This window comes from Poromitra crassiceps, assembly GCF_964638095.1.
Source record: "Poromitra crassiceps genome assembly, contig: HAP1_SCAFFOLD_212, whole genome shotgun sequence".
NCBI lineage: Eukaryota > Metazoa > Chordata > Actinopteri > Beryciformes > Melamphaidae > Poromitra > Poromitra crassiceps.
Genome location: NW_028152176.1, coordinates 93797 through 119853, shown reverse-complemented (window position 1 = coordinate 119853; position 26057 = coordinate 93797).

The window sequence follows — 26057 nt, the reverse complement described above, 5'->3', positions numbered from 1 at the left end:
AATCCAAAATCAGACAGAGTGTTGACACCAGAGAGGCTAAGACCGCATTGACTCAGTGCGGTATTCAGCCTCTCTGGTGTCAAGTCTGATTTTGGAAAAAAAAAAAAAAAATCCAAAATCAGACAGAGTGTTGACACCAGAGAGGCTAAGACCGCATTGACTCAGTGCGGTATTCAGCCTCTCTGGTGTCAAGTCTGATTTTGGAAAAAAAAATAAAAAAATCCAAAATCAGACAGAGTGTTGAGATCAGAGAGGCTAAGACCGCATTGACTCAGTGCGGTATTCAGCCTCTCTGGTGTCAAGTCTGATTTTGGAAAAAAAAAAAAAAAAAAAAATCAGACAGAGTGTTGACACCAGAGAGGCTAAGACCGCATTGACTCAGTGCGGTATTCAGCCTCTCTGGTGTCAAGTCTGATTTTGGAAAAAAAAAATCCAAAATCCAAAATCAGACAGAGTGTTGAGACCAGAGAGGCTAAGACCGCATTGACTCAGTGCGGTATTCAGCCTCTCTGGTGTCAAGTCTGATTTTGGAAAAAAAAAAAAAAAAATCCAAAATCAGACAGAGTGTTGAGACCAGAGAGGCTAAGACCGCATTGACTCAGTGCGGTATTCAGCCTCTCTGGTGTCAAGTCTGATTTTGGAAAAAAAAAAAAAAAATCCAAAATCAGACAGAGTGTTGACACCAGAGAGGCTAAGACCGCATTGACTCAGTGCGGTATTCAGCCTCTCTGGTGTCAAGTCTGTTTTTGGAAAAAAAAAAAAAAAAAAAATCCAAAATCAGACAGAGTGTTGACACCAGAGAGGCTAAGACCGCATTGACTCAGTGCGGTATTCAGCCTCTCTGGTGTCAAGTCTGATTTTTGAAAAAAAAAAAAAAAAAATCCAAAATCAGACAGAGTGTTGACACCAGAGAGGCTACGACCGCATTGACTCAGTGCGGTATTCAGCCTCTCTGGTGTCAAGTCTGTTTTTGGGAAAAAAAAAAAGAAAAAAAAATCCAAAATCAGACAGAGTGTTGAAACCAGAGAGGCTAAGACCGCATTGACTCAGTGCGGTATTCAGCCTCTCTGGTGTCAAGTCTGATTTTGGAAAAAAAAAAAAAAAAATCCCAAATCAGACAGAGTGTTGAGACCAGAGAGGCTAAGACCGCATTGACTCAGTGCGGTATTCAGCCTCTCTGGTGTCAAGTCTGATTTTGGAAAAAAAAAAAAAAAAATCCAAAATCAGACAGAGTGTTGACACCAGAGAGGCTACGACCGCATTGACTCAGTGCGGTATTCAGCCTCTCTGGTGTCAAGTCTGATTTTGGAAAAAAAAAAAAAAAAATCCAAAATCAGACAGAGTGTTGACACCAGAGAGGCTACGACCGCATTGACTCAGTGCGGTATTCAGCCTCTCTGGTGTCAAGTCTGTTTTTGAAAAAAAAAAAAAAAAAAAAATCCAAAATCAGACAGAGTGTTGAGACCAGAGAGGCTAAGACCGCATTGACTCAGTGCGGTATTCAGCCTCTCTGGTGTCAAGTCTGATTTTGGAAAAAAAAAAAAAAAAATCCAAAATCAGACAGAGTGTTGAGACCAGAGAGGCTAAGACCGCATTGACTCAGTGCGGTATTCAGCCTCTCTGGTGTCAAGTCTGATTTTGGGAAAAAAAAAAAAAAAATCCAAAATCAGACAGAGTGTTGACACCAGAGAGGCTACGACCGCATTGACTCAGTGCGGTATTCAGCCTCTCTGGTGTCAAGTCTGTTTTTGGAAAAAAAAAAAAAAAAAAATCCAGAATCATACAGAGTGTTGAGACCAGAGAGGCTAAGACCGCATTGACTCAGTGCGGTATTCAGCCTCTCTGGTGTCAAGTCTGATTTTGGAAAAAAAAAAAAAAAAAAAATCCAAAATCAGACAGAGTGTTGACACCAGAGAGGCTAAGACCGCATTGACTCAGTGCGGTATTCAGCCTCTCTGGTGTCAAGTCTGTTTTTAGAAAAAAAAAAAAAAAAATCCAAAATCAGACAGAGTGTTGAGACCAGAGAGGCTAAGACCGCATTGACTCAGTGCGGTATTCAGCCTCTCTGGTGTCAAGTCTGATTTTGGAAAAAAAAAAAAAAATCCAAAATCAGACAGAGTGTTGACACCAGAGAGGCTAAGACCGCATTGACTCAGTGCGGTATTCAGCCTCTCTGGTGTCAAGTCTGATTTTGGAAAAAAAAAAAAAAAAATCCAAAATCAGACAGAGTGTTGAGACCAGAGAGGCTAAGACCGCATTGACTCAGTGCGGTATTCAGCCTCTCTGGTGTCAAGTCTGATTTTGGAAAAAAAAAAAAAAAATCCAAAATCAGACAGAGTGTTGACACCAGAGAGGCTACGACCGCATTGACTCAGTGCGGTATTCAGCCTCTCTGGTGTCAAGTCTGTTTTTGGAAAAAAAAAAAAAAAAAAATCCAAAATCATACAGAGTGTTGAGACCAGAGAGGCTAAGACCGCATTGACTCAGTGCGGTATTCAGCCTCTCTGGTGTCAAGTCTGATTTTGGAAAAAAAAAAAAAAAAAATCCAAAATCAGACAGAGTGTTGACACCAGAGAGGCTAAGACCGCATTGACTCAGTGCGGTATTCAGCCTCTCTGGTGTCAAGTCTGATTTTGGAAAAAAAAAAAAAAAATCCAAAATCAGACAGAGTGTTGACACCAGAGAGGCTAAGACCGCATTGACTCAGTGCGGTATTCAGCCTCTCTGGTGTCAAGTCTGATTTTGGAAAAAAAAAAAAAAAAATCCAAAATCAGACAGAGTGTTGAGACCAGAGAGGCTAAGACCGCATTGACTCAGTGCGGTATTCAGCCTCTCTGGTGTCAAGTCTGATTTTGGAAAAAAGAAAAAAAAATCCAAAATCAGACAGAGTGTTGACACCAGAGAGGCTACGACCGCATTGACTCAGTGCGGTATTCAGCCTCTCTGGTGTCAAGTCTGTTTTTGGAAAAAAAAAAAAAAAAAAATCCAAAATCATACAGAGTGTTGAGACCAGAGAGGCTAAGACCGCATTGACTCAGTGCAGTATTCAGCCTCTCTGGTGTCAAGTCTGATTTTGGAAAAAAAAAAAAAAAAAAAAATCCAAAATCAGACAGAGTGTTGACACCAGAGAGGCTACGACCGCATTGACTCAGTGCGGTATTCAGCCTCTCTGGTGTCAAGTCTGATTTTGGAAAAAAAAAAAAAAAAATCCAAAATCAGACAGAGTGTTGAGACCAGAGAGGCTAAGACCGCATTGACTCAGTGCGGTATTCAGCCTCTCTGGTGTCGTCTGATTTTGGAAAAAAAAAAAAAAAATCCAAAATCAGACAGAGTGTTGACACCAGAGAGGCTAAGACCGCATTGACTCAGTGTGGTATTCAGCCTCTCTGGTGTCAAGTCTGATTTTGGAGAAAAAAAAATCCAAAATCCAAAATCAGACAGTGTTGAGACCAGAGAGGCTAAGACCGCATTGACTCAGTGCGGTATTCAGCCTCTCTGGTGTCGTCTGATTTTGGAAAAAAAAAAAAAAAATCCAAAATCAGACAGAGTGTTGACACCAGAGAGGCTAAGACCGCATTGACTCAGTGTGGTATTCAGCCTCTCTGGTGTCAAGTCTGATTTTGGAAAAAAAAAATCCAAAATCCAAAATCAGACAGAGTGTTGACACCAGAGAGGCTAAGACCGCATTGACTCAGTGCGGTGTTCAGCCTCTCTGGTGTCAAGTCTGATTTTGGAAAAAAAAAAAAAAAATCCAAAATCAGACAGAGTGTTGACACCAGAGAGGCTAAGACCGCATTGACTCAGTGCGGTATTCAGCCTCTCTGGTGTCAAGTCTGATTTTGGAAAAAAAAAAAAAAAAAAAAATCAGACAGAGTGTTGACACCAGAGAGGCTAAGACCGCATTGACTCAGTGCGGTATTCAGCCTCTCTGGTGTCAAGTCTGATTTTGGAAAAAAAAAATCCAAAATCCAAAATCAGACAGAGTGTTGAGACCAGAGAGGCTAAGACCGCATTGACTCAGTGCGGTATTCAGCCTCTCTGGTGTCAAGTCTGATTTTGGAAAAAAAAAAAAAAAAATCCAAAATCAGACAGAGTGTTGAGACCAGAGAGGCTAAGACCGCATTGACTCAGTGCGGTATTCAGCCTCTCTGGTGTCAAGTCTGATTTTGGAAAAAAAAAAAAAAAATCCAAAATCAGACAGAGTGTTGACACCAGAGAGGCTAAGACCGCATTGACTCAGTGCGGTATTCAGCCTCTCTGGTGTCAAGTCTGATTTTGGAAAAAAAAAAAAAAAAAATCCAAAATCAGACAGAGTGTTGACACCAGAGAGGCTACGACCGCATTGACTCAGTGCGGTATTCAGCCTCTCTGGTGTCAAGTCTGTTTTTGAAAAAAAAAAAAAAAAAAAATCCAAAATCAGACAGAGTGTTGAGACCAGAGAGGCTAAGACCGCATTGACTCAGTGCGGTATTCAGCCTCTCTGGTGTCAAGTCTGATTTTGGAAAAAAAAAAAAAAAAATCCAAAATCAGACAGAGTGTTGAGACCAGAGAGGCTAAGACCGCATTGACTCAGTGCGGTATTCAGCCTCTCTGGTGTCAAGTCTGATTTTGGAAAAAAAAAAAAAAAAATCCAAAATCAGACAGAGTGTTGACACCAGAGAGGCTACGACCGCATTGACTCAGTGCGGTATTCAGCCTCTCTGGTGTCAAGTCTGTTTTTGGAAAAAAAAAAAAAAAAAAATCCAAAATCATACAGAGTGTTGAGACCAGAGAGGCTAAGACCGCATTGACTCAGTGCGGTATTCAGCCTCTCTGGTGTCAAGTCTGATTTTGGAAAAAAAAAAAAAAAAAAAATCCAAAATCAGACAGAGTGTTGACACCAGAGAGGCTAAGACCGCATTGACTCAGTGCGGTATTCAGCCTCTCTGGTGTCAAGTCTGATTTTGGAAAAAAAAAAAAAAAATCCAAAATCAGACAGAGTGTTGACACCAGAGAGGCTAAGACCGCATTGACTCAGTGCGGTATTCAGCCTCTCTGGTGTCAAGTCTGATTTTGGAAAAAAAAAAAAAAAATCCAAAATCAGACAGAGTGTTGACACCAGAGAGGCTAAGACCGCATTGACTCAGTGCGGTATTCAGCCTCTCTGGTGTCAAGTCTGATTTTGGAAAAAAAAATAAAAAAATCCAAAATCAGACAGAGTGTTGAGATCAGAGAGGCTAAGACCGCATTGACTCAGTGCGGTATTCAGCCTCTCTGGTGTCAAGTCTGATTTTGGAAAAAAAAAAAAAAAAAAAAATCAGACAGAGTGTTGACACCAGAGAGGCTAAGACCGCATTGACTCAGTGCGGTATTCAGCCTCTCTGGTGTCAAGTCTGATTTTGGAAAAAAAAAATCCAAAATCCAAAATCAGACAGAGTGTTGAGACCAGAGAGGCTAAGACCGCATTGACTCAGTGCGGTATTCAGCCTCTCTGGTGTCAAGTCTGATTTTGGAAAAAAAAAAAAAAAAATCCAAAATCAGACAGAGTGTTGAGACCAGAGAGGCTAAGACCGCATTGACTCAGTGCGGTATTCAGCCTCTCTGGTGTCAAGTCTGATTTTGGAAAAAAAAAAAAAAAAATCCAAAATCAGACAGAGTGTTGACACCAGAGAGGCTAAGACCGCATTGACTCAGTGCGGTATTCAGCCTCTCTGGTGTCAAGTCTGATTTTGGAAAAAAAAAAAAAAAAAATCCAAAATCAGACAGAGTGTTGACACCAGAGAGGCTACGACCGCATTGACTCAGTGCGGTATTCAGCCTCTCTGGTGTCAAGTCTGTTTTTGAAAAAAAAAAAAAAAAAAAATCCAAAATCAGACAGAGTGTTGAGACCAGAGAGGCTAAGACCGCATTGACTCAGTGCGGTATTCAGCCTCTCTGGTGTCAAGTCTGATTTTGGAAAAAAAAAAAAAAAAATCCAAAATCAGACAGAGTGTTGAGACCAGAGAGGCTAAGACCGCATTGACTCAGTGCGGTATTCAGCCTCTCTGGTGTCAAGTCTGATTTTGGAAAAAAAAAAAAAAAAATCCAAAATCAGACAGAGTGTTGACACCAGAGAGGCTACGACCGCATTGACTCAGTGCGGTATTCAGCCTCTCTGGTGTCAAGTCTGTTTTTGGAAAAAAAAAAAAAAAAAAATCCAAAATCATACAGAGTGTTGAGACCAGAGAGGCTAAGACCGCATTGACTCAGTGCGGTATTCAGCCTCTCTGGTGTCAAGTCTGATTTTGGAAAAAAAAAAAAAAAAAAAATCCAAAATCAGACAGAGTGTTGACACCAGAGAGGCTAAGACCGCATTGACTCAGTGCGGTATTCAGCCTCTCTGGTGTCAAGTCTGTTTTTAGAAAAAAAAAAAAAAAAATCCAAAATCAGACAGAGTGTTGAGACCAGAGAGGCTAAGACCGCATTGACTCAGTGCGTTATTCAGCCTCTCTGGTGTCAAGTCTGATTTTGGAAAAAAAAAAAAAAAATCCAAAATCAGACAGAGTGTTGACACCAGATAGGCTAAGACCGCATTGACTCAGTGCGGTATTCAGCCTCTCTGGTGTCAAGTCTGATTTTGGAAAAAAAAAAAAAAAAATCCAAAATCAGACAGAGTGTTGAGACCAGAGAGGCTAAGACCGCATTGACTCAGTGCGGTATTCAGCCTCTCTGGTGTCAAGTCTGATTTTGGAAAAAAAAAAAAAAAATCCAAAATCAGACAGAGTGTTGACACCAGAGAGGCTACGACCGCATTGACTCAGTGCGGTATTCAGCCTCTCTGGTGTCAAGTCTGTTTTTGGAAAAAAAAAAAAAAAAAAAATCCAAAATCAGACAGAGTGTTGAGACCAGAGAGGCTACGACCGCATTGACTCAGTGCGGTATTCAGCCTCTCTGGTGTCAAGTCTGATTTTGGAAAAAAAAAAAAAAAAAAAATCCAAAATCAGACAGAGTGTTGACACCAGAGAGGCTACGACCGCATTGACTCAGTGCGGTATTCAGCCTCTCTGGTGTCAAGTCTGATTTTGGAAAAAAAAAAAAAAAAAATCCAAAATCAGACAGAGTGTTGAGACCAGAGAGGCTAAGACCGCATTGACTCAGTGCGGTATTCAGCCTCTCTGGTGTCGTCTGATTTTGGAAAAAAAAAAAAAAATCCAAAATCAGACAGAGTGTTGACACCAGAGAGGCTAAGACCGCATTGACTCAGTGTGGAATTCAGCCTCTCTGGTGTCAAGTCTGATTTTGGAGAAAAAAAAATCCAAAATCCAAAATCAGACAGTGTTGAGACCAGAGAGGCTAAGACCGCATTGACTCAGTGCGGTATTCAGCCTCTCTGGTGTCAAGTCTGATTTTGGAAAAAAAAAAAAAAAAATCCAAAATCAGACAGAGTGTTGAGACCAGAGAGGCTAAGACCGCATTGACTCAGTGCGGTATTCAGCCTCTCTGGTGTCAAGTCTGATTTTGGAAAAAAAAAAAAAAAATCCAAAATCAGACAGAGTGTTGACACCAGAGAGGCTAAGACCGCATTGACTCAGTGCGGTATTCAGCCTCTCTGGTGTCAAGTCTGATTTTGGAAAAAAAAAAAAAAAAAATCCAAAATCAGACAGAGTGTTGACACCAGAGAGGCTACGACCGCATTGACTCAGTGCGGTATTCAGCCTCTCTGGTGTCAAGTCTGTTTTTGAAAAAAAAAAAAAAAAAAATCCAAAATCAGACAGAGTGTTGAGACCAGAGAGGCTAAGACCGCATTGACTCAGTGCGGTATTCAGCCTCTCTGGTGTCAAGTCTGATTTTGGAAAAAAAAAAAAAAAAATCCAAAATCAGACAGAGTGTTGAGACCAGAGAGGCTAAGACCGCATTGACTCAGTGCGGTATTCAGCCTCTCTGGTGTCAAGTCTGATTTTTGAAAAAAAAAAAAAAAAATCCAAAATCAGACAGAGTGTTGACACCAGAGAGGCTACGACCGCATTGACTCAGTGCGGTATTCAGCCTCTCTGGTGTCAAGTCTGTTTTTGGAAAAAAAAAAAAAAAAAAATCCAAAATCATACAGAGTGTTGAGACCAGAGAGGCTAAGACCGCATTGACTCAGTGCGGTATTCAGCCTCTCTGGTGTCAAGTCTGATTTTGGAAAAAAAAAAAAAAAAAAAATCCAAAATCAGACAGAGTGTTGACACCAGAGAGGCTAAGACCGCATTGACTCAGTGCGGTATTCAGCCTCTCTGGTGTCAAGTCTGATTTTGGAAAAAAAAAAAAAATCCAAAATCAGACAGAGTGTTGACACCAGAGAGGCTAAGACCGCATTGACTCAGTGCGGTATTCAGCCTCTCTGGTGTCAAGTCTGATTTTGGAAAAAAAAAAAAAAAATCCAAAATCAGACAGAGTGTTGACACCAGAGAGGCTAAGACCGCATTGACTCAGTGCGGTATTCAGCCTCTCTGGTGTCAAGTCTGATTTTGGAAAAAAAAATAAAAAAATCCAAAATCAGACAGAGTGTTGAGATCAGAGAGGCTAAGACCGCATTGACTCAGTGCGGTATTCAGCCTCTCTGGTGTCAAGTCTGATTTTGGAAAAAAAAAAAAAAAAAAAAATCAGACAGAGTGTTGACACCAGAGAGGCTAAGACCGCATTGACTCAGTGCGGTATTCAGCCTCTCTGGTGTCAAGTCTGATTTTGGAAAAAAAAAAAAAAAAAATCTAAAATCAGACAGAGTGTTGACACCAGAGAGGCTACGACCGCATTGACTCAGTGCGGTATTCAGCCTCTCTGGTGTCAAGTCTGTTTTTGAAAAAAAAAAAAAAAAAAAATCCAAAATCAGACAGAGTGTTGAGACCAGAGAGGCTAAGACCGCATTGACTCAGTGCGGTATTCAGCCTCTCTGGTGTCAAGTCTGATTTTGGAAAAAAAAAAAAAAAAATCCAAAATCAGACAGAGTGTTGAGACCAGAGAGGCTAAGACCGCATTGACTCAGTGCGGTATTCAGCCTCTCTGGTGTCAAGTCTGATTTTGGAAAAAAAAAAAAAAAAATCCAAAATCAGACAGAGTGTTGACACCAGAGAGGCTACGACCGCATTGACTCAGTGCGGTATTCAGCCTCTCTGGTGTCAAGTCTGTTTTTGGAAAAAAAAAAAAAAAAAAATCCAAAATCATACAGAGTGTTGAGACCAGAGAGGCTAAGACCGCATTGACTCAGTGCGGTATTCAGCCTCTCTGGTGTCAAGTCTGATTTTGGAAAAAAAAAAAAAAAAAAAATCCAAAATCAGACAGAGTGTTGACACCAGAGAGGCTAAGACCGCATTGACTCAGTGCGGTATTCAGCCTCTCTGGTGTCAAGTCTGTTTTTAGAAAAAAAAAAAAAAAAATCCAAAATCAGACAGAGTGTTGAGACCAGAGAGGCTAAGACCGCATTGACTCAGTGCGGTATTCAGCCTCTCTGGTGTCAAGTCTGATTTTGGAAAAAAAAAAAAAAAATCCAAAATCAGACAGAGTGTTGACACCAGATAGGCTAAGACCGCATTGACTCAGTGCGGTATTCAGCCTCTCTGGTGTCAAGTCTGATTTTGGAAAAAAAAAAAAAAAAATCCAAAATCAGACAGAGTGTTGAGACCAGAGAGGCTAAGACCGCATTGACTCAGTGCGGTATTCAGCCTCTCTGGTGTCAAGTCTGATTTTGGAAAAAAAAAAAAAAAATCCAAAATCAGACAGAGTGTTGACACCAGAGAGGCTACGACCGCATTGACTCAGTGCGGTATTCAGCCTCTCTGGTGTCAAGTCTGTTTTTGGAAAAAAAAAAAAAAAAAAAATCCAAAATCAGACAGAGTGTTGAGACCAGAGAGGCTACGACCGCATTGACTCAGTGCGGTATTCAGCCTCTCTGGTGTCAAGTCTGATTTTGGAAAAAAAAAAAAAAAAAAAATCCAAAATCAGACAGAGTGTTGACACCAGAGAGGCTACGACCGCATTGACTCAGTGCGGTATTCAGCCTCTCTGGTGTCAAGTCTGATTTTGGAAAAAAAAAAAAAAAAATCCAAAATCAGACAGAGTGTTGAGACCAGAGAGGCTAAGACCGCATTGACTCAGTGCGGTATTCAGCCTCTCTGGTGTCGTCTGATTTTGGAAAAAAAAAAAAAAATCCAAAATCAGACAGAGTGTTGAGACCAGAGAGGCTAAGACCGCATTGACTCAGTGTGGTATTCAGCCTCTCTGGTGTCAAGTCTGATTTTGGAGAAAAAAAAATCCAAAATCCAAAATCAGACAGTGTTGAGACCAGAGAGGCTAAGACCGCATTGACTCAGTGCGGTATTCAGCCTCTCTGGTGTCGTCTGATTTTGGAAAAAAAAAAAAAAAATCCAAAATCAGACAGAGTGTTGACACCAGAGAGGCTAAGACCGCATTGACTCAGTGTGGTATTCAGCCTCTCTGGTGTCAAGTCTGATTTTGGAAAAAAAAAATCCAAAATCCAAAATCAGACAGAGTGTTGAGACCAGAGAGGCTAAGACCGCATTGACTCAGTGCGGTATTCAGCCTCTCTGGTGTCAAGTCTGATTTTGGAAAAAAAAAAAAAAATCCAAAATCAGACAGAGTGTTGACACCAGAGAGGCTAAGACCGCATTGACTCAGTGCGGTATTCAGCCTCTCTGGTGTCAAGTCTGATTTTGGAAAAAAAAAAAAAAAATCCAAAATCAGACAGAGTGTTGACACCAGAGAGGCTAAGACCGCATTGACTCAGTGCGGTATTCAGCCTCTCTGGTGTCAAGTCTGATTTTGGAAAAAAAAATAAAAAAATCCAAAATCAGACAGAGTGTTGAGATCAGAGAGGCTAAGACCGCATTGACTCAGTGCGGTATTCAGCCTCTCTGGTGTCAAGTCTGATTTTGGAAAAAAAAAAAAAAAAAAAAATCAGACAGAGTGTTGACACCAGAGAGGCTAAGACCGCATTGACTCAGTGCGGTATTCAGCCTCTCTGGTGTCAAGTCTGATTTTGGAAAAAAAAAATCCAAAATCCAAAATCAGACAGAGTGTTGAGACCAGAGAGGCTAAGACCGCATTGACTCAGTGCGGTATTCAGCCTCTCTGGTGTCAAGTCTGATTTTGGAAAAAAAAAAAAAAAAATCCAAAATCAGACAGAGTGTTGAGACCAGAGAGGCTAAGACCGCATTGACTCAGTGCGGTATTCAGCCTCTCTGGTGTCAAGTCTGATTTTGGAAAAAAAAAAAAAAAATCCAAAATCAGACAGAGTGTTGACACCAGAGAGGCTAAGACCGCATTGACTCAGTGCGGTATTCAGCCTCTCTGGTGTCAAGTCTGTTTTTGGAAAAAAAAAAAAAAAAAAAATCCAAAATCAGACAGAGTGTTGACACCAGAGAGGCTAAGACCGCATTGACTCAGTGCGGTATTCAGCCTCTCTGGTGTCAAGTCTGATTTTGGAAAAAAAAAAAAAAAAAATCCAAAATCAGACAGAGTGTTGACACCAGAGAGGCTACGACCGCATTGACTCAGTGCGGTATTCAGCCTCTCTGGTGTCAAGTCTGTTTTTGGGAAAAAAAAAAAAAAAAAAAATCCAAAATCAGACAGAGTGTTGAGACCAGAGAGGCTAAGACCGCATTGACTCAGTGCGGTATTCAGCCTCTCTGGTGTCAAGTCTGATTTTGGAAAAAAAAAAAAAAAAATCCCAAATCAGACAGAGTGTTGAGACCAGAGAGGCTAAGACCGCATTGACTCAGTGCGGTATTCAGCCTCTCTGGTGTCAAGTCTGATTTTGGAAAAAAAAAAAAAAAAATCCAAAATCAGACAGAGTGTTGACACCAGAGAGGCTACGACCGCATTGACTCAGTGCGGTATTCAGCCTCTCTGGTGTCAAGTCTGATTTTGGAAAAAAAAAAAAAAAAATCCAAAATCAGACAGAGTGTTGACACCAGAGAGGCTACGACCGCATTGACTCAGTGCGGTATTCAGCCTCTCTGGTGTCAAGTCTGATTTTGGAAAAAAAAAAAAAAAAATCCAAAATCAGACAGAGTGTTGAGACCAGAGAGGCTAAGACCGCATTGACTCAGTGCGGTATTCAGCCTCTCTGGTGTCAAGTCTGATTTTGGGAAAAAAAAAAAAAAAATCCAAAATCAGACAGAGTGTTGACACCAGAGAGGCTACGACCGCATTGACTCAGTGCAGTATTCAGCCTCTCTGGTGTCAAGTCTGTTTTTGGAAAAAAAAAAAAAAAAAAATCCAAAATCATACAGAGTGTTGAGACCAGAGAGGCTAAGACCGCATTGACTCAGTGCGGTATTCAGCCTCTCTGGTGTCAAGTCTGTTTTTGAAAAAAAAAAAAAAAAAAAAATCCAAAATCAGACAGAGTGTTGAGACCAGAGAGGCTAAGACCGCATTGACTCAGTGCGGTATTCAGCCTCTCTGGTGTCAAGTCTGATTTTGGAAAAAAAAAAAAAAAAATCCAAAATCAGACAGAGTGTTGAGACCAGAGAGGCTAAGACCGCATTGACTCAGTGCGGTATTCAGCCTCTCTGGTGTCAAGTCTGATTTTGGGAAAAAAAAAAAAAAAATCCAAAATCAGACAGAGTGTTGACACCAGAGAGGCTACGACCGCATTGACTCAGTGCGGTATTCAGCCTCTCTGGTGTCAAGTCTGTTTTTGGAAAAAAAAAAATCCAAAATCATACAGAGTGTTGAGACCAGAGAGGCTAAGACCGCATTGACTCAGTGCGGTATTCAGCCTCTCTGGTGTCAAGTCTGATTTTGGAAAAAAAAAAAAAAAAAAAATCCAAAATCAGACAGAGTGTTGACACCAGAGAGGCTAAGACCGCATTGACTCAGTGCGGTATTCAGCCTCTCTGGTGTCAAGTCTGTTTTTAGAAAAAAAAAAAAAAAAATCCAAAATCAGACAGAGTGTTGAGACCAGAGAGGCTAAGACCGCATTGACTCAGTGCGGTATTCAGCCTCTCTGGTGTCAAGTCTGATTTTGGAAAAAAAAAAAAAAAATCCAAAATCAGACAGAGTGTTGACACCAGAGAGGCTAAGACCGCATTGACTCAGTGCGGTATTCAGCCTCTCTGGTGTCAAGTCTGATTTTGGAAAAAAAAAAAAAAAAATCCAAAATCAGACAGAGTGTTGAGACCAGAGAGGCTAAGACCGCATTGACTCAGTGCGGTATTCAGCCTCTCTGGTGTCAAGTCTGATTTTGGAAAAAAAAAAAAAAAATCCAAAATCAGACAGAGTGTTGACACCAGAGAGGCTACGACCGCATTGACTCAGTGCGGTATTCAGCCTCTCTGGTGTCAAGTCTGTTTTTGGAAAAAAAAAAAAAAAAAAATCCAAAATCATACAGAGTGTTGAGACCAGAGAGGCTAAGACCGCATTGACTCAGTGCGGTATTCAGCCTCTCTGGTGTCAAGTCTGATTTTGGAAAAAAAAAAAAAAAAAAATCCAAAATCAGACAGAGTGTTGACACCAGAGAGGCTAAGACCGCATTGACTCAGTGCGGTATTCAGCCTCTCTGGTGTCAAGTCTGTTTTTAGAAAAAAAAAAAAAAAAAATCCAAAATCAGACAGAGTGTTGACACCAGAGAGGCTAAGACCGCATTGACTCAGTGCGGTATTCAGCCTCTCTGGTGTCAAGTCTGTTTTTAGAAAAAAAAAAAAAAAAAATCCAAAATCAGACAGAGTGTTGAGACCAGAGAGGCTAAGACCGCATTGACTCAGTGCGGTATTCAGCCTCTCTGGTGTCAAGTCTGTTTTTAGAAAAAAAAAAAAAAAAAATCCAAAATCAGACAGAGTGTTGAGACCAGAGAGGCGAAGACCGCATTGACTCAGTGCGGTATTCAGCCTCTCTGGTGTCAAGTCTGATTTTGGAAAAAAAAAAAAAAAATCCAAAATCAGACAGAGTGTTGACACCAGAGAGGCTAAGACCGCATTGACTCAGTGCGGTATTCAGCCTCTCTGGTGTCAAGTCTGATTTTGGAAAAAAAAAAAAAAAAAATCTAAAATCAGACAGAGTGTTGACACCAGAGAGGCTACGACCGCATTGACTCAGTGCGGTATTCAGCCTCTCTGGTGTCAAGTCTGTTTTTGAAAAAAAAAAAAAAAAAAAATCCAAAATCAGACAGAGTGTTGAGACCAGAGAGGCTAAGACCGCATTGACTCAGTGCGGTATTCAGCCTCTCTGGTGTCAAGTCTGATTTTGGAAAAAAAAAAAAAAAAATCCAAAATCAGACAGAGTGTTGAGACCAGAGAGGCTAAGACCGCATTGACTCAGTGCGGTATTCAGCCTCTCTGGTGTCAAGTCTGATTTTGGAAAAAAAAAAAAAAAAATCCAAAATCAGACAGAGTGTTGACACCAGAGAGGCTACGACCGCATTGACTCAGTGCGGTATTCAGCCTCTCTGGTGTCAAGTCTGTTTTTGGAAAAAAAAAAAAAAAAAAATCCAAAATCATACAGAGTGTTGAGACCAGAGAGGCTAAGACCGCATTGACTCAGTGCGGTATTCAGCCTCTCTGGTGTCAAGTCTGATTTTGGAAAAAAAAAAAAAAAAAAAATCCAAAATCAGACAGAGTGTTGACACCAGAGAGGCTAAGACCGCATTGACTCAGTGCGGTATTCAGCCTCTCTGGTGTCAAGTCTGTTTTTAGAAAAAAAAAAAAAAAAATCCAAAATCAGACAGAGTGTTGAGACCAGAGAGGCTAAGACCGCATTGACTCAGTGCGGTATTCAGCCTCTCTGGTGTCAAGTCTGATTTTGGAAAAAAAAAAAAAAAATCCAAAATCAGACAGAGTGTTGACACCAGATAGGCTAAGACCGCATTGACTCAGTGCGGTATTCAGCCTCTCTGGTGTCAAGTCTGATTTTGGAAAAAAAAAAAAAAAAATCCAAAATCAGACAGAGTGTTGAGACCAGAGAGGCTAAGACCGCATTGACTCAGTGCGGTATTCAGCCTCTCTGGTGTCAAGTCTGATTTTGGAAAAAAAAAAAAAAAATCCAAAATCAGACAGAGTGTTGACACCAGAGAGGCTACGACCGCATTGACTCAGTGCGGTATTCAGCCTCTCTGGTGTCAAGTCTGTTTTTGGAAAAAAAAAAAAAAAAAAAATCCAAAATCAGACAGAGTGTTGAGACCAGAGAGGCTACGACCGCATTGACTCAGTGCGGTATTCAGCCTCTCTGGTGTCAAGTCTGATTTTGGAAAAAAAAAAAAAAAAAAAATCCAAAATCAGACAGAGTGTTGACACCAGAGAGGCTACGACCGCATTGACTCAGTGCGGTATTCAGCCTCTCTGGTGTCAAGTCTGATTTTGGAAAAAAAAAAAAAAAAATCCAAAATCAGACAGAGTGTTGAGACCAGAGAGGCTAAGACCGCATTGACTCAGTGCGGTATTCAGCCTCTCTGGTGTCGTCTGATTTTGGAAAAAAAAAAAAAAATCCAAAATCAGACAGAGTGTTGAGACCAGAGAGGCTAAGACCGCATTGACTCAGTGTGGTATTCAGCCTCTCTGGTGTCAAGTCTGATTTTGGAGAAAAAAAAATCCAAAATCCAAAATCAGACAGTGTTGAGACCAGAGAGGCTAAGACCGCATTGACTCAGTGCGGTATTCAGCCTCTCTGGTGTCGTCTGATTTTGGAAAAAAAAAAAAAAAATCCAAAATCAGACAGAGTGTTGACACCAGAGAGGCTAAGACCGCATTGACTCAGTGTGGTATTCAGCCTCTCTGGTGTCAAGTCTGATTTTGGAAAAAAAAAATCCAAAATCCAAAATCAGACAGAGTGTTGAGACCAGAGAGGCTAAGACCGCATTGACTCAGTGCGGTATTCAGCCTCTCTGGTGTCAAGTCTGATTTTGGAAAAAAAAAAAAAAATCCAAAATCAGACAGAGTGTTGACACCAGAGAGGCTAAGACCGCATTGACTCAGTGCGGTATTCAGCCTCTCTGGTGTCAAGTCTGATTTTGGAAAAAAAAAAAAAAAATCCAAAATCAGACAGAGTGTTGACACCAGAGAGGCTAAGACCGCATTGACTCAGTGCGGTATTCAGCCTCTCTGGTGTCAAGTCTGATTTTGGAAAAAAAAATAAAAAAATCCAAAATCAGACAGAGTGTTGAGATCAGAGAGGCTAAGACCGCATTGACTCAGTGCGGTATTCAGCCTCTCTGGTGTCAAGTCTGATTTTGGAAAAAAAAAAAAAAAAAAAAATCAGACAGAGTGTTGACACCAGAGAGGCTAAGACCGCATTGACTCAGTGCGGTATTCAGCCTCTCTGGTGTCAAGTCTGATTTTGGAAAAAAAAAATCCAAAATCCAAAATCAGACAGAGTGTTGAGACCAGAGAGGCTAAGACCGCATTGACTCAGTGCGGTATTCAGCCTCTCTGGTGTCAAGTCTGATTTTGGAAAAAAAAAAAAAAAAATCCAAAATCAGACAGAGTGTTGAGACCAGAGAGGCTAAGACCGCATTGACTCAGTGCGGTATTCAGCCTCTCTGGTGTCAAGTCTGATTTTGGAAAAAAAAAAAAAAAATCCAAAATCAGACAGAGTGTTGACACCAGAGAGGCTAAGACCGCATTGACTCAGTGCGGTATTCAGCCTCTCTGGTGTCAAGTCTGTTTTTGGAAAAAAAAATAAAAAAAAAATCCAAAATCAGACAGAGTGTTGACACCAGAGAGGCTAAGACCGCATTGACTCAGTGCGGTATTCAGCCTCTCTGGTGTCAAGTCTGATTTTGGAAAAAAAAAAAAAAAAAATCCAAAATCAGACAGAGTGTTGACACCAGAGAGGCTACGACCGCATTGACTCAGTGCGGTATTCAGCCTCTCTGGTGTCAAGTCTGTTTTTGGGAAAAAAAAAAAAAAAAAAAATCCAAAATCAGACAGAGTGTTGAGACCAGAGAGGCTAAGACCGCATTGACTCAGTGCGGTATTCAGCCTCTCTGGTGTCAAGTCTGATTTTGGAAAAAAAAAAAAAAAAATCCCAAATCAGACAGAGTGTTGAGACCAGAGAGGCTAAGACCGCATTGACTCAGTGCGGTATTCAGCCTCTCTGGTGTCAAGTCTGATTTTGGAAAAAAAAAAAAAAAAATCCAAAATCAGACAGAGTGTTGACACCAGAGAGGCTACGACCGCATTGACTCAGTGCGGTATTCAGCCTCTCTGGTGTCAAGTCTGATTTTGGAAAAAAAAAAAAAAAAATCCAAAATCAGACAGAGTGTTGACACCAGAGAGGCTACGACCGCATTGACTCAGTGCGGTATTCAGCCTCTCTGGTGTCAAGTCTGATTTTGGAAAAAAAAAAAAAAAAATCCAAAATCAGACAGAGTGTTGAGACCAGAGAGGCTAAGACCGCATTGACTCAGTGCGGTATTCAGCCTCTCTGGTGTCAAGTCTGATTTTGGGAAAAAAAAAAAAAAAATCCAAAATCAGACAGAGTGTTGACACCAGAGAGGCTACGACCGCATTGACTCAGTGCAGTATTCAGCCTCTCTGGTGTCAAGTCTGTTTTTGGAAAAAAAAAAAAAAAAAAATCCAAAATCATACAGAGTGTTGAGACCAGAGAGGCTAAGACCGCATTGACTCAGTGCGGTATTCAGCCTCTCTGGTGTCAAGTCTGTTTTTGAAAAAAAAAAAAAAAAAAAAATCCAAAATCAGACAGAGTGTTGAGACCAGAGAGGCTAAGACCGCATTGACTCAGTGCGGTATTCAGCCTCTCTGGTGTCAAGTCTGATTTTGGAAAAAAAAAAAAAAAAATCCAAAATCAGACAGAGTGTTGAGACCAGAGAGGCTAAGACCGCATTGACTCAGTGCGGTATTCAGCCTCTCTGGTGTCAAGTCTGATTTTGGGAAAAAAAAAAAAAAAATCCAAAATCAGACAGAGTGTTGACACCAGAGAGGCTACGACCGCATTGACTCAGTGCGGTATTCAGCCTCTCTGGTGTCAAGTCTGTTTTTGGAAAAAAAAAAAAAAAAAAATCCAAAATCATACAGAGTGTTGAGACCAGAGAGGCTAAGACCGCATTGACTCAGTGCGGTATTCAGCCTCTCTGGTGTCAAGTCTGATTTTGGAAAAAAAAAAAAAAAAAAAATCCAAAATCAGACAGAGTGTTGACACCAGAGAGGCTAAGACCGCATTGACTCAGTGCGGTATTCAGCCTCTCTGGTGTCAAGTCTGTTTTTAGAAAAAAAAAAAAAAAAATCCAAAATCAGACAGAGTGTTGAGACCAGAGAGGCTAAGACCGCATTGACTCAGTGCGGTATTCAGCCTCTCTGGTGTCAAGTCTGATTTTGGAAAAAAAAAAAAAAAATCCAAAATCAGACAGAGTGTTGACACCAGAGAGGCTAAGACCGCATTGACTCAGTGCGGTATTCAGCCTCTCTGGTGTCAAGTCTGATTTTGGAAAAAAAAAAAAAAAAATCCAAAATCAGACAGAGTGTTGAGACCAGAGAGGCTAAGACCGCATTGACTCAGTGCGGTATTCAGCCTCTCTGGTGTCAAGTCTGATTTTGGAAAAAAAAAAAAAAAATCCAAAATCAGACAGAGTGTTGACACCAGAGAGGCTACGACCGCATTGACTCAGTGCGGTATTCAGCCTCTCTGGTGTCAAGTCTGTTTTTGGAAAAAAAAAAAAAAAAAAATCCAAAATCATACAGAGTGTTGAGACCAGAGAGGCTAAGACCGCATTGACTCAGTGCGGTATTCAGCCTCTCTGGTGTCAAGTCTGATTTTGGAAAAAAAAAAAAAAAAAAATCCAAAATCAGACAGAGTGTTGACACCAGAGAGGCTAAGACCGCATTGACTCAGTGCGGTATTCAGCCTCTCTGGTGTCAAGTCTGTTTTTAGAAAAAAAAAAAAAAAAAATCCAAAATCAGACAGAGTGTTGACACCAGAGAGGCTAAGACCGCATTGACTCAGTGCGGTATTCAGCCTCTCTGGTGTCAAGTCTGTTTTTAGAAAAAAAAAAAAAAAAAATCCAAAATCAGACAGAGTGTTGAGACCAGAGAGGCTAAGACCGCATTGACTCAGTGCGGTATTCAGCCTCTCTGGTGTCAAGTCTGTTTTTAGAAAAAAAAAAAAAAAAAATCCAAAATCAGACAGAGTGTTGAGACCAGAGAGGCGAAGACCGCATTGACTCAGTGCGGTATTCAGCCTCTCTGGTGTCAAGTCTGATTTTGGAAAAAAAAAAAAAAAATCCAAAATCAGACAGAGTGTTGACACCAGAGAGGCTAAGACCGCATTGACTCAGTGCGGTATTCAGCCTCTCTGGTGTCAAGTCTGTTTTTGGAAAAAAAAAAAAAAAAAAAATCCAAAATCAGACAGAGTGTTGACACCAGAGAGGCTAAGACCGCATTGACTCAGTGCGGTATTCAGCCTCTCTGGTGTCAAGTCTGATTTTGGAAAAAAAAAAAAAAAAAATCCAAAATCAGACAGAGTGTTGACACCAGAGAGGCTACGACCGCATTGACTCAGTGCGGTATTCAGCCTCTCTGGTGTCAAGTCTGTTTTTGGGGAAAAAAAAAAAAAAAAAAATCCAAAATCAGACAGAGTGTTGAGACCAGAGAGGCTAAGACCGCATTGACTCAGTGCGGTATTCAGCCTCTCTGGTGTCAAGTCTGATTTTGGAAAAAAAAAAAAAAAATCCCAAATCAGACAGAGTGTTGAGACCAGAGAGGCTAAGACCGCATTGACTCAGTGCGGTATTCAGCCTCTCTGGTGTCAAGTCTGATTTTGGAAAAAAAAAAAAAAAAATCCAAAATCAGACAGAGTGTTGACACCAGAGAGGCTACGACCGCATTGACTCAGTGCGGTATTCAGCCTCTCTGGTGTCAAGTCTGATTTTGGAAAAAAAAAAAAAAAAATCCAAAATCAGACAGAGTGTTGACACCAGAGAGGCTACGACCGCATTGACTCAGTGCGGTATTCAGCCTCTCTGGTGTCAAGTCTGTTTTTGAAAAAAAAAAAAAAAAAAATCCAAAATCAGACAGAGTGTTGAGACCAGAGAGGCTAAGACCGCATTGACTCAGTGCGGTATTCAGCCTCTCTGGTGTCAAGTCTGATTTTGGAAAAAAAAAAAAAAAAATCCAAAATCAGACAGAGTGTTGAGACCAGAGAGGCTAAGACCGCATTGACTCAGTGCGGTATTCAGCCTCTCTGGTGTCAAGTCTGATTTTGGGAAAAAAAAAAAAAAAATCCAAAATCAGACAGAGTGTTGACACCAGAGAGGCTACGACCGCATTGACTCAGTGCGGTATTCAGCCTCTCTGGTGTCAAGTCTGTTTTTGGAAAAAAAAAAAAAAAAAAATCCAAAATCATACAGAGTGTTGAGACCAGAGAGGCTAAGACCGCATTGACTCAGTGCGGTATTCAGCCTCTCTGGTGTCAAGTCTGATTTTGGAAAAAAAAAAAAAAAAAAAATCCAAAATCAGACAGAGTGTTGACACCAGAGAGGCTAAGACCGCATTGACTCAGTGCGGTATTCAGCCTCTCTGGTGTCAAGTCTGTTTTTAGAAAAAAGAAAAAAAAAATCCAAAATCAGACAGAGTGTTGAGACCAGAGAGGGTAAGACCGCATTGACTCAGTGCGGTATTCAGCCTCTCTGGTGTCAAGTCTGATTTTGGAAAAAAAAAAAAAAAATCCAAAATCAGACAGAGTGTTGACACCAGAGAGGCTACGACCGCATTGACTCAGTGCGGTATTCAGCCTCTCTGGTGTCAAGTCTGTTTTTGGAAAAAAAAAAAAAAAAAAATCCAAAATCATACAGAGTGTTGAGACCAGAGAGGCTAAGACCGCATTGACTCAGTGCGGTATTCAGCCTCTCTGGTGTCAAGTCTGATTTTGGAAAAAAAAAAAAAAAAAAAATCCAAAATCAGACAGAGTGTTGACACCAGAGAGGCTAAGACCGCATTGACTCAGTGCGGTATTCAGCCTCTCTGGTGTCAAGTCTGATTTTGGAAAAAAAAAAAAAAAATCCAAAATCAGACAGAGTGTTGACACCAGAGAGGCTAAGACCGCATTGACTCAGTGCGGTATTCAGCCTCTCTGGTGTCAAGTCTGATTTTGGAAAAAAAAAAAAAAAAATCCAAAATCAGACAGAGTGTTGAGACCAGAGAGGCTAAGACCGCATTGACTCAGTGCGGTATTCAGCCTCTCTGGTGTCAAGTCTGATTTTGGAAAAAAAAAAAAAAAATCCAAAATCAGACAGAGTGTTGACACCAGAGAGGCTACGACCGCATTGACTCAGTGCGGTATTCAGCCTCTCTGGTGTCAAGTCTGTTTTTGGAAAAAAAAAAAAAAAAAAATCCAAAATCATACAGAGTGTTGAGACCAGAGAGGCTAAGACCGCATTGACTCAGTGCGGTATTCAGCCTCTCTGGTGTCAAGTCTGATTTTGGAAAAAAAAAAAAAAAAAAAATCCAAAATCAGACAGAGTGTTGACACCAGAGAGGCTAAGACCGCATTGACTCAGTGCGGTATTCAGCCTCTCTGGTGTCAAGTCTGTTTTTAGAAAAAAAAAAAAAAAAAATCCAAAATCAGACAGAGTGTTGAGACCAGAGAGGCTAAGACCGCATTGACTCAGTGCGGTATTCAGCCTCTCTGGTGTCAAGTCTGATTTTGGAAAAAAAAAAAAAAAATCCAAAATCAGACAGAGTGTTGACACCAGAGAGGCTAAGACCGCATTGACTCAGTGCGGTATTCAGCCTCTCTGGTGTCAAGTCTGTTTTTGGAAAAAAAAAAAAAAAAAAATCCAAAATCAGACAGAGTGTTGACACCAGAGAGGCTAAGACCGCATTGACTCAGTGCGGTATTCAGCCTCTCTGGTGTCAAGTCTGATTTTGGAAAAAAAAAAAAAAAAAATCCAAAATCAGACAGAGTGTTGACACCAGAGAGGCTACGACCGCATTGACTCAGTGCGGTATTCAGCCTCTCTGGTGTCAAGTCTGTTTTTGGGGAAAAAAAAAAGAAAAAAAAATCCAAAATCAGACAGAGTGTTGAGACCAGAGAGGCTAAGACCGCATTGACTCAGTGCGGTATTCAGCCTCTCTGGTGTCAAGTCTGATTTTGGAAAAAAAAAAAAAAAATCCCAAATCAGACAGAGTGTTGAGACCAGAGAGGCTAAGACCGCATTGACTCAGTGCGGTATTCAGCCTCTCTGGTGTCAAGTCTGATTTTGGAAAAAAAAAAAAAAAAATCCAAAATCAGACAGAGTGTTGACACCAGAGAGGCTACGACCGCATTGACTCAGTGCGGTATTCAGCCTCTCTGGTGTCAAGTCTGATTTTGGAAAAAAAAAAAAAAAAATCCAAAATCAGACAGAGTGTTGACACCAGAGAGGCTACGACCGCATTGACTCAGTGCGGTATTCAGCCTCTTTGGTGTCAAGTCTGTTTTTGAAAAAAAAAAAAAAAAAAAATCCAAAATCAGACAGAGTGTTGAGACCAGAGAGGCTAAGACCGCATTGACTCAGTGCGGTATTCAGCCTCTCTGGTGTCAAGTCTGATTTTGGAAAAAAAAAAAAAAAAATCCAAAATCAGACAGAGTGTTGAGACCAGAGAGGCTAAGACCGCATTGACTCAGTGCGGTATTCAGCCTCTCTGGTGTCAAGTCTGATTTTGGGAAAAAAAAAAAAAAAATCCAAAATCAGACAGAGTGTTGACACCAGAGAGGCTACGACCGCATTGACTCAGTGCGGTATTCAGCCTCTCTGGTGTCAAGTCTGTTTTTGGAAAAAAAAAAAAAAAAAAATCCAAAATCATACAGAGTGTTGAGACCAGAGAGGCTAAGACCGCATTGACTCAGTGCGGTATTCAGCCTCTCTGGTGTCAAGTCTGATTTTGGAAAAAAAAAAAAAAAAAAAATCCAAAATCAGACAGAGTGTTGACACCAGAGAGGCTAAGACCGCATTGACTCAGTGCGGTATTCAGCCTCTCTGGTGTCAAGTCTGTTTTTAGAAAAAAAAAAAAAAAAATCCAAAATCAGACAGAGTGTTGAGACCAGAGAGGCTAAGACCGCATTGACTCAGTGCGGTATTCAGCCTCTCTGGTGTCAAGTCTGATTTTGGAAAAAAAAAAAAAAAAAAAATCCAAAATCAGACAGAGTGTTGACACCAGAGAGGCTAAGACCGCATTGACTCAGTGCGGTATTCAGCCTCTCTGGTGTCAAGTCTGTTTTTAGAAAAAAAAAAAAAAAAAATCCAAAATCAGACAGAGTGTTGAGACCAGAGAGGCTAAGACCGCATTGACTCAGTGCGGTATTCAGCCTCTCTGGTGTCAAGTCTGTTTTTAGAAAAAAAAAAAAAAAAAATCCAAAATCAGATAGAGTGTTGAGACCAGAGAGGCTAAGACCGCATTGACTCAGTGCGGTATTCAGCCTCTCTGGTGTCAAGTCTGATTTTGGAAAAAAAAAAAAAAAATCCAAAATCAGACAGAGTGTTGACACCAGAGAGGCTAAGACCGCATTGACTCAGTGCGGTATTCAGCCTCTCTGGTGTCAAGTCTGATTTTGGAAAAAAAAAAAAAAAAATCCAAAATCAGACAGAGTGTTGAGACCAGAGAGGCTAAGACCGCATTGACTCAGTGCGGTATTCAGCCTCTCTGGTGTCAAGTCTGATTTTGGAAAAAAAAAAAAAAAATCCAAAATCAGACAGAGTGTTGACACCAGAGAGGCTACGACCGCATTGACTCAGTGCGGTATTCAGCCTCTCTGGTGTCAAGTCTGTTTTTGGAAAAAAAAAAAAAAAAAAATCCAAAATCAGACAGAGTGTTGACACCAGAGAGGCTAAGACCGCATTGACTCAGTGCGGTATTCAGCCTCTCTGGTGTCAAGTCTGTTTTTAGAAAAAAAAAAAAAAAAAATCCAAAATCAGACAGAGTGTTGAGACCAGAGAGGCTAAGACCGCATTGACTCAGTGCGGTATTCAGCCTCTCTGGTGTCAAGTCTGATTTTGGAAAAAAAAAAAAAAAATCCAAAATCAGACAGAGTGTTGACACCAGAGAGGCTAAGACCGCATTGACTCAGTGCGGTATTCAGCCTCTCTGGTGTCAAGTCTGATTTTGGAAAAAAAAAAAAAAAAATCCAAAATCAGACAGAGTGTTGAGACCAGAGAGGCTAAGACCGCATTGACTCAGTGCGGTATTCAGCCTCTCTGGTGTCAAGTCTGATTTTTGAAAAAAAAAAAAAAAATCCAAAATCAGACAGAGTGTTGACACCAGAGAGGCTACGACCGCATTGACTCAGTGCGGTATTCAGCCTCTCTGGTGTCAAGTCTGTTTTTGGAAAAAAAAAAAAAAAAAAAAATCCAAAATCAGACAGAGTGTTGAGACCAGAGAGGCTACGACCGCATTGACTCAGTGCGGTATTCAGCCTCTCTGGTGTCAAGTCTGATTTTGGAAAAAAAAAAAAAAAAAAAATCCAAAATCAGACAGAGTGTTGACACCAGAGAGGCTACGACCGCATTGACTCAGTGCGGTATTCAGCCTCTCTGGTGTCAAGTCTGATTTTGGAAAAAAAAAAAAAAAAATCCAAAATCAGACAGAGTGTTGAGACCAGAGAGGCTAAGACCGCATTGACTCAGTGCGGTATTCAGCCTCTCTGGTGTCGTCTGATTTTGGAAAAAAAAAAAAAAAAATCCAAAATCAGACAGAGTGTTGACACCAGAGAGGCTAAGACCGCATTGACTCAGTGTGGTATTCAGCCTCTCTGGTGTCAAGTCTGATTTTGGAAAAAAAAAATCCAAAATCCAAAATCAGACAGAGTGTTGAGACCAGAGAGGCTAAGACCGCATTGACTCAGTGCGGTATTCAGCCTCTCTGGTGTCAAGTCTGATTTTTGAAAAAAAAAAAAAAAAATCCAAAATCAGACAGAGTGTTGACACCAGAGAGGCTAAGACCGCATTGACTCAGTGCGGTATTCAGCCTCTCTGGTGTCAAGTCTGATTATGGGGAAAAAAAAAAAAAAATCCAAAATCAGACAGAGTGTTGAGACCAGAGAGGTTAAGACCGCATTGACTCAGTGCGGTATTCAGCCTCTCTGGTGTCAAGTCTGATTTTGGAAAAAAAAAAAAAAAATCCAAAATCAGACAGAGTGTTGACACCAGAGAGGCTAAGACCGCATTGACTCAGTGCGGTATTCAGCCTCTAAGGTGTCAAGTCTGATTTTGGAAAAAAAAAAAAAAAATCCAAAATCAGACAGAGTGTTGACACCAGAGAGGCTAAGACCGCATTGACTCAGTGCGGTATTCAGCCTCTCTGGTGTCAAGTCTGATTTTGGAAAAAAAAATAAAAAAATCCAAAATCAGACAGAGTGTTGAGATCAGAGAGGCTAAGACCGCATTGACTCAGTGCGGTATTCAGCCTCTCTGGTGTCAAGTCTGTTTTTAGAAAAAAAAAAAAAAAAAATCCAAAATCAGACAGAGTGTTGAGACCAGAGAGGCTAAGACCGCATTGACTCAGTGCGGTATTCAGCCTCTCTGGTGTCAAGTCTGTTTTTGGAAAAAAAAAAAAAAAAAAATCCAAAATCATACAGAGTGTTGAGACCAGAGAGGCTAAGACCGCATTGACTCAGTGCGGTATTCAGCCTCTCTGGTGTCAAGTCTGATTTTGGAAAAAAAAAAAAAAAAAAAATCCAAAATCAGACAGAGTGTTGACACCAGAGAGGCTAAGACCGCATTGACTCAGTGCGGTATTCAGCCTCTCTGGTGTCAAGTCTGTTTTTAGAAAAAAAAAAAAAAAAAATCCAAAATCAGACAGAGTGTTGAGACCAGAGAGGCTAAGACCGCATTGACTCAGTGCGGTATTCAGCCTCTCTGGTGTCAAGTCTGATTTTGGAAAAAAAAAAAAAAAATCCAAAATCAGACAGAGTGTTGACACCAGAGAGGCTAAGACCGCATTGACTCAGTGCGGTACTCAGCCTCTCTGGTGTCAAGTCTGATTTTGGAAAAAAAAAAAAAAAAATCCAAAATCAGACAGAGTGTTGAGACCAGAGAGGCTAAGACCGCATTGACTCAGTGCGGTATTCAGCCTCTCTGGTGTCAAGTCTGTTTTTAGAAAAAAAAAAAAAAAAAATCC